The 16,811-nt window shown below is 36.8% G+C and overlaps 1 protein-coding gene and 1 pseudogene across 2 annotated transcripts in view; one reads left to right on the top strand and one right to left on the bottom strand.

The window, feature by feature from the left end:
- LOC110258130 (olfactory receptor 6C3-like) overlaps positions 1 to 16,811 on the bottom strand; it is a 225,952-nt gene that overhangs the window by 147,088 nt on the left and 62,053 nt on the right. The window lies entirely within an intron of this gene.
- On the top strand, positions 11,089 to 15,215 carry LOC110258129 (olfactory receptor 6C68-like; annotated as a pseudogene). Its single transcript, XR_014803307.1, has one exon. The product of XR_014803307.1 is annotated as an olfactory receptor 6C68-like (transcript).

Genomic DNA, 16,811 nt, shown 5'->3' on the forward strand with positions numbered 1-16,811 from the left:
GCAAAATATCAGACTTATCTACTTAAAAATCTGAGATGTCAATAAGTTAATTTAGATATCTCTGAAAAAGAAAATAGTCATGTATAATGTTGCTAATTACTAGAGGAAAAAAAGTTGAAGGAGTTAGACTCGTAAATATTTATCACATTATCGATAGAGATCAATAGAGTTACATGTTCATTCTTTTTATTCTTAGTACCTACAGCAGAACCAGCCATATCCTAGCTTCTCAATAAATATGTTTTGAATGAATTCACAGAAATTAGTAAGAGAGTAGATCTTAAAAGTTCTCATCACAACTGGCATCCACGAAGACACGGGTTCGATCCCTGGCCTCGCTCAGTGGGTTAAGCAAGCTGTGGTTGTAGGTCACAGACGCTGCTCAGATCCCGCGTGGCTGTGGCTGTGGTGTAGGCCGGTGGCTACAGCTCCAATTGGACTACTTGCCTGGGAACCTCCATATGGCACAGGCATGGCCCTAAAAAAAAGACAAAAAAAAAGGCAAAATAAAAAGAAATATCCAAATGGTAATGAAGCATATGAAAATGAGATATGACTGCAGACACACACAGGGATCCACACACAGCTGCAATGAGATGTGCAGTTCTTACACACTACCCACAGGAATGTAAAGGGTAATTCACTTTGTAAAATACAGCACATGACTAGCAATTAAAATCTAAAGTATATTATCACCAGAAATGTATGCCTATGTAAGCAAAAATTATGTAAAATATCTTCATACTGATACTACTGAAAATTAGCAAGATCTGGCAACTTGAATGTATACCACCAGCAATACAAATAAACTTTGGCATGTTTATACATTGAGTCAATATACAGCATTAAAAAGAACAAACTATTGCTATATCCTAAAAGTTTTTGGATGTCAAAAACTCTTCCAAAAAATTGCACAAAAGAAGAGGGATACAAAGCCATAGCATATTAATTCTTTTAGATCAAAACTCAAAAACAAGTATATAGAATAATAGAAGATATAATAGTGGCTACCTTTAGTAGAATCCTGACTGACAGAGGGTAAAAGAAAGGTCACTTGATTGGTGGTAATTTTCTATCTCTTTCTCTGGGTAGCAGTTAATTTGGCTGTATATATCTAGAAAGATTAGTTAACCAGTATAACTTAATTTTTTGCCCTCACTACACTTTTATGTGTCATAAATTCTATATCAAGATCTTATTAAAGTGAAACCGAGAAATTTCCAGGAAGACAGAATCTAAATGAATTCATCACCAGTATGCCTACACTAAAATAATAATAATAATAGAGTGCTTTTTATAACTAAGAAATATAATGATGTGTAATCTTGAAGATGCCATGAGTAATAAGAACACTGTTTGAGAGAATAAATTGGAAAGTTAAATACATATTATCTGCAAAAATAAAAATACCTTTCAGATAAATGGAGAATTTTTTTAAAAACACCAAATATTTCTGTAAAATTAATATTTTTCCCAAAACTACTAAAAAGTTTTAGTTTTTTAATAAATTGTATGTGAGAATAAAGAAAGTGTCATAATATATTTATTGTTTTATTACCACTTCAGAATCGTTTGGCCAATTTAGACTCATATCTTTTAAGTCCTTGAAGGAGTTAATCCAACTTAGAAAATACCAATGCAGGCTTTAGTTTTTTTAAAAAAAAATCCAAATTCTATCCAAACATCAACTACACTCTACTTAAAAATAAAGGTGATGGATGCATACATTACTTTCGTTGTGGTTAGGGTTTCACAGAGGTAGGCATAGGTACAAACTCAGAGCACTTTCTACATTATATATGTGTGGTTTTGTATATCAATTATGTGTCCCACATAATTGATATACAAAAAAGAATAAGTAGGATTAAAACTTGGAGGGGAGGATTTTGTCATCCTTATAAATTTAATGCACAAGGGCTCTAGAATTTTATTTCACAAATTAACATTCTAGAACTATTTTCTAAGACCTCTGAGCCTGTATATTATAAGAACCTATGTATTGTAAGATTTTTAGCTATCTAACTTTAGAGTATCTCTAAGATATGAAGTTTTATTACCTGAGTATCTAAGTGTCATTTGATCTTAGATGGCTTGTGTTAGACAGCATATCTAAGTACTTGGTACTGGGAAAATATTAGGAGGTAAATTTTCAGTTACAGGTTTAGGGGGGCCATTCAGCGGTGTCATTTTAGGAGTTCCCTAGTGACACAGAGGGTCAAGGATCTGCCATTGACAGTTATGGCTCAGGCAGCTGCTCTGGTGTGGCTGTGACTCCTGGTGCTAGAACTTTCACATGTCTTGCACGTGGCCAAAAAGAAAAGAAAAGAAAAAGAAAACTGGAAAAGTGGATGTTGTTCTCTCTTAAAGAGAACTGATCTTCTCTCTTGAGTGATATAGCCATATGCTATGATAACCACAGGCTTAAAATTCAGCTGATTTGGCTTATAAAAAAATACTAAGAATGTTGTAAATAATAGGAAGAAATATATAGTCGCTACTCTTCATATTCTCTCCAAGTGGAGGAGCACTCTATTATAGACTAATTCCAAAAAAGTTAAAAAATACTTGATTTGTGCAATTTTTCAATGAATACAGAAAAATTTAACTAATTTTGACTCATTCGAACAATGAAACCAAGATCTATAGTATTAAATTAAATTTTTTAATTATTTAAAAATCTATAGAGAAAATATATAATCTATAATTAAATAATTTTAGATGAACCTATTTACAATTAGATTGTAAAGACAAGCAGGCACTCTCCTGCTTTATTTCTAAGATGTGTACATTTTTTCAATAATCTATTTGTGCAGTCTCCTAAGTTCCCTCCTCCCTATCCTTTCCCCTGATGGATGCATTCTGAACAAGGATATGATATATTAGATGCATCCTGTCATGAGACGTGTTTCTACAATATTTTCTTAGCCTCTTTGCTGAAAACTCCATCTTGTCCTGCTTTACTTTACCCCATCTTCCTGCCTGAAAAACAGTCACAGTGCTGGTAAATGACTTAAGCTTAAAAACAAAGACCTGAAGGTATAAGTTATTCATAGGGTCAGCTGAATGAGGACATAACATGTTGGTCTAGGCACGCTGGACCTGTGCAGATAGGCACACTGTTTGCACAGCATGATATGTCCTCTAAAGAATAAGAGGAAGATGAGCCTCATGGCCCCAAGGCATTTATGAGGGGTCGTCAGCAGGATATGCATTAGCAAGGAGAACCAAGGTGCAAACCTAGGCACACCAGGTTGCTGCAGATAGGCACACCTTCTGCAGAAGCACAATGGTGATTCTCTAGATGGTATGCATAGATAGCTGACACCAAGCTTCCTCAATGCTAATGATTGTTAAATGACTAAAAGTCAGAATAAAAGCTTAATCAGCTACCGCCTATGTGACCTTTAACATAATTTTTAAAAAACCTATATCCTGCACCTACAACCCCCTCCTCACTTGACGTCATTCTAAAGAGCACAATAAAAGCTGTGTGGTTTCTTGACGTGGGGCTCTTGGTCCCTGAGACCTTGACTCCCCTGGTTCCCACCTTTCATTAAGATAAATGTCTCTGTGTCTTGTTTTATCTTAACTTTTTCCTTAAGGTTCACAGCACCTGTTCTTCAGCCCTAACCTGCTGAGCAGGTCTCAGCAGCATCCTATTCCCTTTCCTCTTTTATGCTGGCTTTTCTACAGACAGACTTCAGACTGCTTAAAATCTTGCAGTAAAAGGGTCTGTCCAAGGTGCTGGAGTGGATCTGGATTTCTAGCACTGCCTGACTGAAAGCTATGACTAACTCAAGATACTCTTATTGGGATGTTCAAAGCCATGTTTTCAATAACCCTGGAATAAAATTCGTACTTTAATTCACATTTACTTGCCTACTTTCTCTCTCTAGTTGACTCAAAACTCAAGCAAGGAATCAAGGTGGAATTCCTTCAGGTCCCATGATCCATGGGTCCCAATGAGAGACCAAAACACTTCTGTGTTTGTGTTATTACCCACTGGAAGTACAGTGTGACAACATATCTCAAAATTCTAAAATGTAAATGGCTTTTGCCTCAGGAATTCCTCCTCTGATAATATAAATGAAGAAACAAAGGATGCTCATATAAAATATTTAACATACAATTTTACAAGTTCAATATGAGAAACTTCATTAAATAATGCTTTATCCATAAAGAATATAATGCAGAAAAATTATGATGCAAACCTATATTTTCACCATGTAAGTATTTAGTTATTGGCTTAGTAACTATATATGTTCATGTACATATATATATATATATATACACAAATGTCCAACATATGTGTATTTACATATTTTTTCCAACTGAAAAAATAGACATAAAGCAACTTTGTTGTGTTTTCTTAACACCTTGTTATCTATGAGTTGAAGAGTATCTGCAAATGAAAGTTATTATTATGCACAAGGAATGTGTCCTTAAAATTGTTGCCACTTATTGTCTCCAAGCACATGATTCCCACTGCTGCCTGTGTTGGGTATTTTGCCAAACTTCAATGCATATTCGATTCTTTCATCATGTTTGAACTTTAGCCACAAAGGAATATATTTATCCATGACAGAGAGCTCCTGCTCATCCATAAGAGTGTGAGATAGTGAAATTTTTGTGTGTGTGTGTCATTTTAGGGCCACACCCGTGGCACATGGAGGTTCCCAGGCTAGGGGTCTAATCGGAGCTACAGCTGCTGGCCTATGCCACAGCCACAGCAATGCCAGATCAGAGCCTCGTCTGCAACCCACACCACCGCTCACGGCAACACTGGATCTTTAACCCACTCAGCGAGGACAGGGCTCAAACCTGCAACTTCATGGTTCCTAGCTGGATCATTTCTGCTGTGCCACAACAGGAACTCCTGAGATAATGAAATATTCGTCTTACTTCACAGTGTAAATAGCTATCTTTGCCAAAAGAAATCAGAAGTTATCTCTTTCAAAATCTTCTAAGAATCACATTATATTTCTCAGAGAGTTAAAATAAATGAATTTGCTTTTAGCTTTGAGATATAATAAGTTTTTTCCTAGGTTTAAAAAGGAATAGACTCTTTAATGGGAATCTGTTGGCAACTATCCACCATAAAAAACTGCCAGTGAATACGTATGTCTTCATGAGAGGGGAATTCGTGCATGTATTTGAGTCCACTTAAACTTTCGGCTTCATCATCCTTGGGACTATCAGGATTGTACAGTCAACTAAACACATGATTACCTTCCATTAGAGTAAATATGTTCTTCTTTGGTAATTTCAGTTTTTTTCTTCATTCAACATTCTAGTTTCTTGGTTTTAGAAAAATATCAGACTAATCTATTTAAAAATCTGAGATAACAATACATTAATTTAGATATCTCTGAAAAAGAAAATAGTTATCTCTAATGTTATCTACTTTTGGAAGAAAGAAATTTGAAGGGATCAGACTCATTGGAAATATTTAGTACGTTATCCACAGAGATCAACAGAGTTACCTGTTCACTCTTTTTAATCTTAGTTCATACAGCAGAACCAGCCATGCTACGTTCTCAATAAATACGTTCTGAATGAATTCACGGGTCCTCATAAGAACCAGAGCAATAAACAGAACTGACCAACCCTATAATGTCATGCTTATGAATTGATACATACTTATACCTATATATAACTACAATAGACATCATTAGAGTGCCAAATTACCAGCAATGAGAGCCAAAATATTTCACAGATTAACATCAAGAAACAGGAGAGAACTTGAAACCACACCTGCATGACAACAGCATGCAAGCACTCATCAAAACAAAAAAAAATAAACAACATTAAAAGCTCTGTCAGAGCAACCAATGTGAGACCATGTTTGCTCCCTCATATCATGAAACGGAATCAACTATATGACGAAATGCAGTCCTACAAGTCCAGGATTAGCAGTGGCTCAGTCCACAGTACGAGCTAGTGATGAAGTTCAACATGACTGTCTCACTGAGGTCAGCTGGAAAACATCAGGTCGGCTGGAAGACATCAGGTCAGCAGAAATGGTTAGAATCTGCCAGTGATGCCTACGTTATATCAGGATCTGGACAGGAGCTTCCCATATATCCTTGCCTGAATGGCTTAAGACATTGGGGCAAGCATAGTCTATGTTCACCAGTAAAAAGGCCGAGAGTTCAACAGAGATACTGGAGGTCAAGCATTCTGAGGGGCAGGAGTGTGGGCCCAGCCAATATAAGGAGACCTTGTCAACATCTCTTCCACCACAGGCCTCCCGCTAAACACCTGGGAAAGCCACTTAGAAGTACCTTGCAGTCAGGACCACACTGAGATCAAGAGCCAGAAAATTAAGGCCCGAATGTAAGATCCATCCACCACCAGTTCTTTTTTTTTTCCATTTTTTAAAGTTTTATTGAAGTGTAGTTGGTTTACACGGTTGTGATGTGTCCTGCTATACAATAAAGTGATTCAGTTGTACATACACATCACTCATTCTTATAAATAAATTTTCTAGGAACATGTCCACTCCCACTCATTTACACATAATCTGTGGCTGCTTTTAATGGTGGAGTGAAGTAATTTAATAGAGACTTCATGGTCCCCAAAGCCGAAATGTTTCCTATCTGGCCTTTACCTGAAAAAGTTTGCCCACTCCTGATGTAGAATTTACTTCTCCATTTTTAATGATTCGGGATCATTTTGGAAAAAAATAATGAGAGGTAGGTTGGTATGCAATTAGCATTCTTTTCATCTCCCCAGATGTCTCCAGGCATAACTCTTACACTTGGCTAGCTGAAAGAATCCAATTTCTCCGTCATTCTGCAATCTTCCCCTTTGTCCCTGAATGTACTTCAAAACTGAATTTCTAAGGATGAGAATTTGGGAAACTCTGCCTATTCTATCCACCTAGAGCTCATACTAACAATCAAAGTGAGAACCACAACACTGATTTACAGCAAATGGAGAATTCAATTGTCTGGCCATTTCAAAGGAAATTTCATTCAGCCTACCAACTTCCATAAATTTTAAATCTCACCTCCACCTTCCCTGAAAAAACCAGACTTACTTACAACTCCCAGAGTTGGATATGTACAATTCAAAAATCAAACAATATAGGAATACTCCCTACGGCAACTGAATTCTAGATAAGGCCATCTGATTGGCCTGCCCTTCACTGTGCTAAACTATTTTTTGTGCCATAAATGTAACATACTGTCAAGTTTGCATAGTGTCTTGTACTAAGTGCTCTCTGGTTGAGACGTCACAAGAGCAGCCTGCCCTATACTCATATATAAGCAGTCTTTCATTTTTGGACAAAGCTACATGAAGAGACCATCCAGGAAATTAATTATTGGAGACTACTTCTTATTAAAACCCACTGGAAATTATAAATATTTTTAAAAGAGTACATTCATTAATTCTTATACTTTTTCTAATGTAAAGAAAAAGAGGAGTTCCCGTCGTGGCGCAGTGGTTAACGAATCTGACTAGGAACCATGAGGTTGCGGGTCCGGTCCCTGCCCTTGCTCAGTGGGTTAACGATCCGGCGTTCCCGTGAGCTGTGGTGTAGGTTGCAGACGCGGCTCGGATCCCGCGTTGCTGTGGCTCTGGCGTAGGCCGGTGGCTACAGCTCCGATTCAACCCCTAGCCTGGGAACCTCCATATGCCGCGGGAGCGGCCCAGGAAATAGCAACAACAACAACAACAAAAAAGACAAAAAAAAAGAAAAAGAAAAAGAAAAAATTTTTTTTCGTCCTACATACTTAAAGTAGATAATGGAAATCTCTATGTTGCAAGTAAAATAAGGAATTTCCTGCTGTGGCACAGTGGGTTGCAGCCACTGCTCAATTCAATCCCTGGCCCAGGAACTTCCATATCCCATGGGGGCAGCCATTCAAAATTTAAAATTAGATTGAACATTATATACTCAAAGTCATATAATTTATTAAAATGGTGGTTTAAAGTTGACATATATAACATATAGTTTACATCATATTCAATGGTGAATTAATAACTTCTTTCCCTCTAAGATCAGTACCAAGATATGAAGGTCTAATTTCACCACTTCTATTCATCATTATACTGGAGCTTCTAACCAATGCAATAAGGCAAGAAAAAACTCCAGACTGGAAAGAAAGAAACAAAACGGTCTTAATATTTCATTGCATTTGTTTTTATATAGAAAATTCTTTAAAAATCTGCTCCAAAAAGCCACTATAACTATTTTAATAAGTTTAAGAGATACAAAGTCAAAAAATTTAGTCGTAAGAAAATTAATTAAAACATAGCATGAAATTATACTAAATACTTCAGGGGAAAAAAACCCACAAAAGCTATCCAAGAGCTTTCTAATGCAACCCATTGAACACTGTTAAAAAATATTTTAAGGATCTTTAAGATAGATGAATAGATACACCATGATTATGGAACAAAGATTCAGACCTACAAGTATAATGAAATAAATTCTCACAATGACGTGAGTGACCTTGGAAGCAAATCCTTTCTCACATAAGCCTCCAGATGAGAACACAACACAGTTGACCCCTTGATTAAAGATCTTAAGCAGAAGACCCAGCAAACCTGGGCCTGGAATCCTGAAGCACAGAAACTATGAGATAATAACTACACTTTTGAACCACATTTTGTCATCATAAGTTATGCAGTAACAAAAGAAACTAATACAAGGCATTAGGAAATGTTTACTGCTTTCATTAAAATGCATTTGTACGGATTATGTTATGTTCCTATTCTTCTGGCTTATTTCTCAGCATATAAAAGATGTCTTCAACATGGATTTACTAGATGACATTAATACAGAAATTATTAGTGTAATATCTTTGTATATATACATTCATTGATTGAAAGTTGATATACACTAAGGGTCAACTTCTTAAATCACTGAAATATAATGTGTGCAAAACAAGAAAAAATCTTCTAAGATTAATACTGTGCTAAGAGTATACAGATAGGATAGATATACATATATAAATAATAAGGAATATTACAAGAGCAATCTCTGGAACTATATGCTCTATGAGCCATGAGTATGATCATGTGATGTTTCAGGATACACTCTACTCTACAGGAAAAGGTGATTAAAGATAAGATTCACAAACATCCAAGGAGAAATCTAAAATAACTGAACTGAAGATGATCATCACTGGCCGCCATAAAACAGCAGATAAAATCTTCCACAGACATTGTCATGTAATCCAGGACTTTGCAGAAGGCCATATCAAAAACATGGGACAATTCTTCTTCTCTTGTTTTTTTACCCAGATCATCAATGGGACACATTCGCTTGCTGAGGGTTTCTCAGAGTGAAAACTTAACCTGAGGAGTTCCTGCTGTGGTGCACTTTCCCAACGTGTTGCTTAAGGTCTCACCCAGCCTCTCAAGAGTAGGGAACAAGGTTTCTTAATTCATTATTCTCTGATGTCTCTAATCCTTAGTGGAACCAATTCTCCCCAGAATCCTCTACTGATGTCCCCATAAACTGAGGAAAACAAAATTATGAGTTGAACTGTCTACTGATCTTCTATATGAGTGTAGTTGCAGAAAACTCTCCCTAGTACAAAGAAAGATGCTGAGTCTTTTTCTAAGACAATGCATTAAGGTTACCCACCCAATCACACTCGTACTAATGATTTCTTTTCCTGGCCTGGGATGACATTTACTTTTAGTACATCTAATGAGAAATCCATACCAAAAGCCATTCAAACAGAAAAACTTGTCCTCCTACAACTAAGAATTTCTCATAGAGGAACTGTCTGGAGTATGAGCAGTCATGTGTGCAAAGATGTTTATATAAAACCTTTAGAGTATTCTTTTGTTCTTGTAAAAAAAAGACATGTAAAGAAGTAATGTTTCCACACTGGTGGCGATTATTATCCAAGAGAGATTAAAATTATATACATTCAGTCACCAAAAATTGCTAAAAATCTCCCTGTGTTAATAATTAAGGACAACCACAACAGGTTGGATGAAAATGGGAGATTCCAACAGATTTTACAGGTTTACTTCTGCACGGATGTTTCAGGTTAAACATTTTATTGGATATTTTATTGGCTTACATTAGACAGCATCATCACACTGATTTAATATTATTCTTGCATTTCCTTGTCCTTAAGGGCACTGTCCCCACTGCCGTCAGGTTCACAGCCAAAACTTCATATTAATATCCAGGGTGACTTTGAAACCTGGGTCTCCAAGGACTCTTTTGTTGGTTGACGCTAATGATTCTTGTTATAGGTAGAATACATAAAGTAACAAGCCACAATATTTGGTGCCAAATATGTTTTCCTGACCAATGAGTTTAGAAGATCATCTGACCCTGATCACTCAACAGTCCATGATATACGCAGCCCTTTAAAATAGGCTTTACTTTATTTTAACTAGCAACAGAAGAACATACATTCCTGGGTGTCAAATGGCACAGTCCTCTTAGGAAAGAAGTCCTACGCTACAGCAGGTACATGCTATGGTATGTGATATAGGAGGCTCTGGGTAGTTCCAGGGATTTTCTAGCCGAGGTAGTTTCCTGAGAAAACTTGGCGTTCAGGTCTCCACTAGCATGCTCCTGTTCAGCCTGTGTCTCATTAAAAAGATGTTCAAATAAACCATCAAGAGATGCCATGAAGTAACTTGTACAGCTTAAAGGGTAAGTATAAAAAGGTTTACCGTCTCAGTTGCTTTCACAGTATGTCTGCACATATTCCGGCACTAGGTAGGAGGTGAAGGGGGAATGTCATGATAGATTTCTCTCTTTAACCACAATGTTAGACTTAAACAAACCAATACAGTTAGCATTTCAGGGGACGATCCTACAGTCATTTAAGAGATACAAGTTTTTTTTTCTAGAAAGCTGGTCCTAGAAATCATTAGCAGGTCTGGGTGAGGAATATTCAGAAATAAAATCTCCCACAAACACATAGGAACACACAATACCTAAAATCCAAGTGTGCATATACATATACACACATCAACTGCACACTCACATCTGGAAATCTTATTCCTTTTTTTATCTGTTCCACAAATAAAATGCTCTGTGAAAGTTCAATACTTAAAGAATGGATTAAGATTAAATATTTACTATTAAAAACGAAATTTTTTTTTTTTTTTTGCCTTTTTAGGGCCTCACCCCTGGCATAGGGAGGTTCCTAGGCTAGGGATCAAATCAGAGCAGTAGCCGCCAGCATACACCACAGCCACAGCAATGCTAGATCCGACATGCATCTGTGATCTACACCACAGCTCATGGCAATGCCCATTCCTTAACCCACTGAGCAAGGCCAGGGATTGAACCTAGGCCTCCTGGATACTAGTCAGATTCATTTCCACTGAACCACAAAAGGAACTCCAAAAACAAAACAGTTTTAAGACCCAGGCAAAGCTGAGTCAAATTCCAAAAGAACTATTGGGAGATGAACTGAGTTCTTGAAAAAGAAGAAAACAGGACAGAGCTTCTCATGTGAGCTATGGTCACCATCAGATGATAATGCAGTGTTCAAGAGGGTAAGAGCTTTCCATCAAACTTGATCGATCCTGAGCCTCAATTAATATCCCTCCCTGTGATGGCATCTGTCTACCCTGGAGACTGCATCCTGTATACTGAGCCTATAGTAGCAGATGACAGGGTTTACTTGCTTAGATGAAAGAGAGAAAGATATGGTTCAAAACACTGTGAAATAAGTTAAACAAAGAAAGGCAAACACCATATGATCTCACTTATACGTGGAATCTAAAAAACAAAGCAAGAACAAATAAACAAACAAGCTCGCGGATACAGAGGACAGACTGGTAGTTTCAGAGGTGGACAGTGGGGAGCAGCAGGGAAGTGGGTGAAGGGGCTCAAAGGATACAAACTTCAGTGATAAAGTAAGTAAGTCACAGGGATGGAATTTACAGCATGGTGACCACAGTCAGTAAGAGTGTCTTGAATATTTGAAAGCAAGAGAGCAGCTCTTAAAAGTTCTCATCACAAGAAAAAAATGTTTGGTAACTACATAAGGTGACTGATATTACCCAGACTTAATGTGATGATTATTTCACAATGTACACAAACAGTGAATTATTATGTTGTATACCTGAAACTAATGTAATGTAAAATGTGAATTACTGCTTAATTTAAAAAATCCACTTGGTCATATGTGGATGATGCTAGGGGAAAAACTACTGTTTATATAATTAGTAAATGAAGGGAAAAGGGTGTTCCCTTTGCATCACAGCAGAAACAAATCCAACCAGAATCCATGAGGATGCAGGTTCGATCCCTGGCCTTGATCAATGGATCAGGGATCCAGTATTGCGATGAGCTGTGGTGGAGGTTGTAGATGCAGCTTATTTCCTGCACTGCTATGATTGTGGCATAGCCTGGAGCTGTAGCTCTGATTCAGCCTATAGCCTGGGAACTTACATGTGCCACAGATGAGGACCTGAAAAAAAAAAATTAAAAAAACAACTCTCAAAGTGCATGTATCAGTACGTTCTGAGAAAGAAAATCTAAAAATGAGAAAATGGCTTATCTATAGGTGATCCATTTTGCATTTCATAAGGTTACAAGAATTTGGACCCCTGAGGACATCACTTACAGGTTAGAAAACTATGACTATCTATCCATGTAAAGGAGGATACATGAGAAATAACTCTCACCACCTTGATCATATTAACCCAGAATAATATGGTCTCTACTCTTCAGACTTCACGTTTCACGGAAAGAAATACCGAGCCAACAATATGGAAGGGTCAATATACCAACAGGAATAAAGAATAAAATAGAAAATTAGCTAGCTGAACATTGGTGACGTGCAGCCCCATCAGCCACACGAACTGAGTGACTGCACACGTTTAGATTTTGCCCTCAAGAGCACATTCACCGCAGATGCAGCACCATAATTATTCATTACTCCTGCCCCTCACTGCTTCTCAAGTGTCTTGGTTTAACAATGAATTCTAAAGTAATACTACCTTTGTTTGAATTACCAATACAAATTCTGTCATCATGAAACCAAGGCATTCAGGTAAATGTGCACCAATAACCACAGTACAGTGACTCAGGCCAGGGCTCTGGAGCCCTTCTGAGTGGATACTGAATATCCAGAAAGCAGGGGACACAGGCCTTATCTCTCTGTGCCCCACTTTTCCCACTTTGAAAATGGAGACAACATACCTCCCAACCTCACAGGATATCCTAAGGTTTCTACGCGTGATACCTGTAAGAGACTTAGACCAGTGCCTGGAGCACACAAAGAGACTTGTAAGCATGTATTCTTAGGATTACACTGAAACACATTTAAATTATGATTTATCTTGAATTGACCCACAGGAAGATCCATGAAGGAGTGCTTTATCAAGGCTGCTGAGCTTGAAAACCAGAGACTAAGTCTTTGAGAAATGAATGCAAAATGTAAAAAGAGAGGCAAAAATGTGGACTGGAAAGAAACGCGAATGGAGGAAAGAGAGGTGCATGGAGAGGATATTCAGTCACTTTCGTCTTAACTTTTTCTCCATAACACGGTGTGTACATATGTTTCAATCTGAGTGCTTAAATGAAGCATCAAAGTATAGCTTTTACATCCTTCAGAAGTTCATTGATTACACTCAGCATAACCTCACGAGGCGATGAAAGTGCAATATGTAATGAGGTTGTACTGCATCATGTAATCCAAGAGGTAACACAGACATAGAAACGGAAGTTTTTACATCTGCAAAACTACAAATGTGGATGTTTCAGAGTCAAAACACGTTTGCCCTTATAACAAATGATCACTCATTAGAAAGATAAAAATCCTTTATATTTTAGAGAGAATTGAAATGGTTTGTTTGGGTCATGGTCAAACCTTTATTTTAGTATTTTAATAATTCCCAAATTTAAGGCAAAAGAATGACACTGAATTAACTTTTTTAAAATATGCTTATGTACTGAAGAACAATCTTTGGCAGTATAAAAAACTGCTTAATATATGAAATGAAAAATAAAAGTAAATAAAAAATGCACAATGCAGTGTAGGAGATAATATATTTAATTCATTATGAATTAATTTTGAGAAATTACTAAAGGAAAAGTTAAACTATAAACTAAACAAAATGTATAATTTCACTTGTCATTATAAATAAATAGACTAAGGGGTTGAGCTCACTGTAAAACAGGAAATGTATTCCTCCAATCTAAAAGTAAAACTAATGCATGTTGGATGAGTTCAATACACAAGAGCGTGTTCATCAGTGGATGATGTCTTTGAATTCTGCATTCAAATCTCTCTGACATTGACATTTATGGTTGACAAAATCCAGGAGTCAATATGAGAAACCACACTGCAATAACAACATTCATCCTTCTGGGACTGACAGAAGATCCTCAGCTGCAGCTTTTGCTTTTCCTTTTCCTCTTTCTCACCTACATATTGAGTGTAGCTGGAAATCTGACCATCATCACCCTAACCTTGCTGGATCCCCACCTTAAAACCCCCATGTATTTTTTCCTCCAAAATTTCTCTCTCCTAGAAATCTCATTTACAACTGCCTGTATTCCAAGATTCCTATACAGTATATCAACTGGAGACAGAACAATTACCTATAACACATGTTTCACTCAATTATTTCTTACAGACCTCTTTGTGATAACTGAGTTCTTTCTCTTGGCAACCATGGCATATGATCGCTATGTGGCCATCTGCAAACCCCTGCATTATATGACAATCATGAGCAACAAACTCTGCAAAACAATGGTTGTCTGCTGTTGGCTGGCAGCACTTCTGATTATCCTCCCTCCATTCAGCTTGTGTTTTCATCTGGAATTCTGTGACTCCAATCTCATTGATCATTTTGCCTGTGATGCATCTCCTCTCCTGAAGATCTCATGCTCAGACACCTGGTTAATTGAGCAGATGGTTATAGCCTGTGCTGTGTTGACCTTCATCATCACTCTTGTAGGTGTGGTTCTCTCCTACATATACATCATAAGGACGATTCTAAAATTCCCTTCTGCCCAACAAAGAAAAAAAGCCTTTTCTACCTGTTCTTCCCACATGATTGTCGTTTCCATCACCTATGGCAGCTGCATCTTCATCTACATCAATCCATCTGCCAAAGAAGAGGTAAATCTCAATAAAAGTGTGTCATTGCTTATTTCCCCCATTTCACCAGTGCTGAATCCTTTTATATATACTCTGAGGAATAAGCAAGTTAAACAAGCCCTTCATGACTCTCTCAAAAAAACTGCATTTCTTTTAAGAAAGTAAAATGTATCTCTTGATAAACCAACTCGAAAGATTGCTGTGAGCTGTGATGTAGGTCATTGATGTGGCTCAGATCTGGCATTGTTGTTGCATGGTGTAGGCTGGCAGCTACAGCTTCCATTTGACTCCTTGCCTGAGAACCTACATGTGCTGTGGGTGCAGGCCAAAAAAAAAAAAAAAAAAAAAAACAGAAGAAAGTAAAAAGTATCTCTTGATAAACCACTCAAAATATGCACAGCTACCTTATTTTTGCATAAAGCTGATAACCAATATTATAATCCCTTCATATACTGAAGAAGTAATTATTGAACGTTGATTTGTGAGGAATAAAATAGATCATTTTTAATCCATTAACCAGAACCCATCATAATTCAGTCATTTCTTTTTCTTCTTTTAGACATTTTTCCTACCTATTTTACAGTATTGGTGTAGAGATGGCATTCTTTTTTATTCAAGTATAATTGACATACAATATTACATTGGTTTCAAGTGTACGGCATAGTGATTCCATATTTTTATACATGATGAAATGATCAGCACAAGAAATCAAGTTATCATCCATCTTTTGGGCCTCCAGATGTCAACAAATTAATTTGGGAAAACTATGAGCAATATGAAACCAATACAGTCAACAACTTAGATGAAATGGAAAGGTTCTCTGAAACTTACAAATTGTAAACCTGACTCAAAAAGAAACAGAACATCTGCATACATTTCTATTTTACCCACGAATTAATACCTAAAAATATTTTCACAAAGAAAACACCAAAATCATGTTGCCTCATTGATGAATACTATCCAAGGGATAAATGATCCCATCTTTGCAAATTCTTTCAAAATACATGAAGAAAGAATACTTTCTCACTCATTTTAAGAAATTCACATGTATCTGATTCTAATACCAGACAAAGAAACTATGAGCATAAAAATGTAGACCAACAAACCTCATGACTGCAGAATTCAAACATCCTTAACAATTTCCTACCAAAGCTCAATTATAATAACCAAACAGATTGGTCAAGAAAACTTGGTGGACATTTCATAAGGGAAGTTACATGAATAGCCAACAAGCACATGGCAAGAGCTCAATATCACTAGTCATCAGGAAATCAAATTATAACTAAAATGAGCCACACAGACTTATTAGAATGGCTACAATTAGAATACAGGCTGACACTATAAGTCACAGCAAAGACAGAGAACAACTGGAACTTCACAAAGGAATGGTCGACATACGTGAAGTGATACAACCACTTGGGAAAACATTCTGGCAGGTTCATATAGAGTTAAACCTGGTTATCATATGTCTTAGCAAATTCTCTATTTACCTAAGAAAAATGAAACTATACATTGCCCAAATTACATGCATGAATGTTTATAGCAGCTGGATTCATAGGACTCAAAAGTGTAAACATCCAAAAAACAGAGAAAACTATTGTGGTATATCATGCAATGGAAAGCCATTCAACTGCCCAAAGGAATAAACCTCTAGAACAAATAAAATAGAAAATTTCAAAAAATTTATGCTGAGCAAACGGTGTCACACACACTATATTCCATGTTTTCACATTGTTGAGCAAGAAAAAAAATCCAGAGTGT

Source organism: Sus scrofa, chromosome 5 (genome assembly GCF_054392235.1).
Source record: "Sus scrofa isolate SSC_HxYL_T2T_F1_AM1 chromosome 5, Sscrofa_HxYL_maternal_Yorkshire_Landrace_v2.0, whole genome shotgun sequence".
Taxonomy (NCBI): Eukaryota; Metazoa; Chordata; class Mammalia; order Artiodactyla; family Suidae; genus Sus; species Sus scrofa.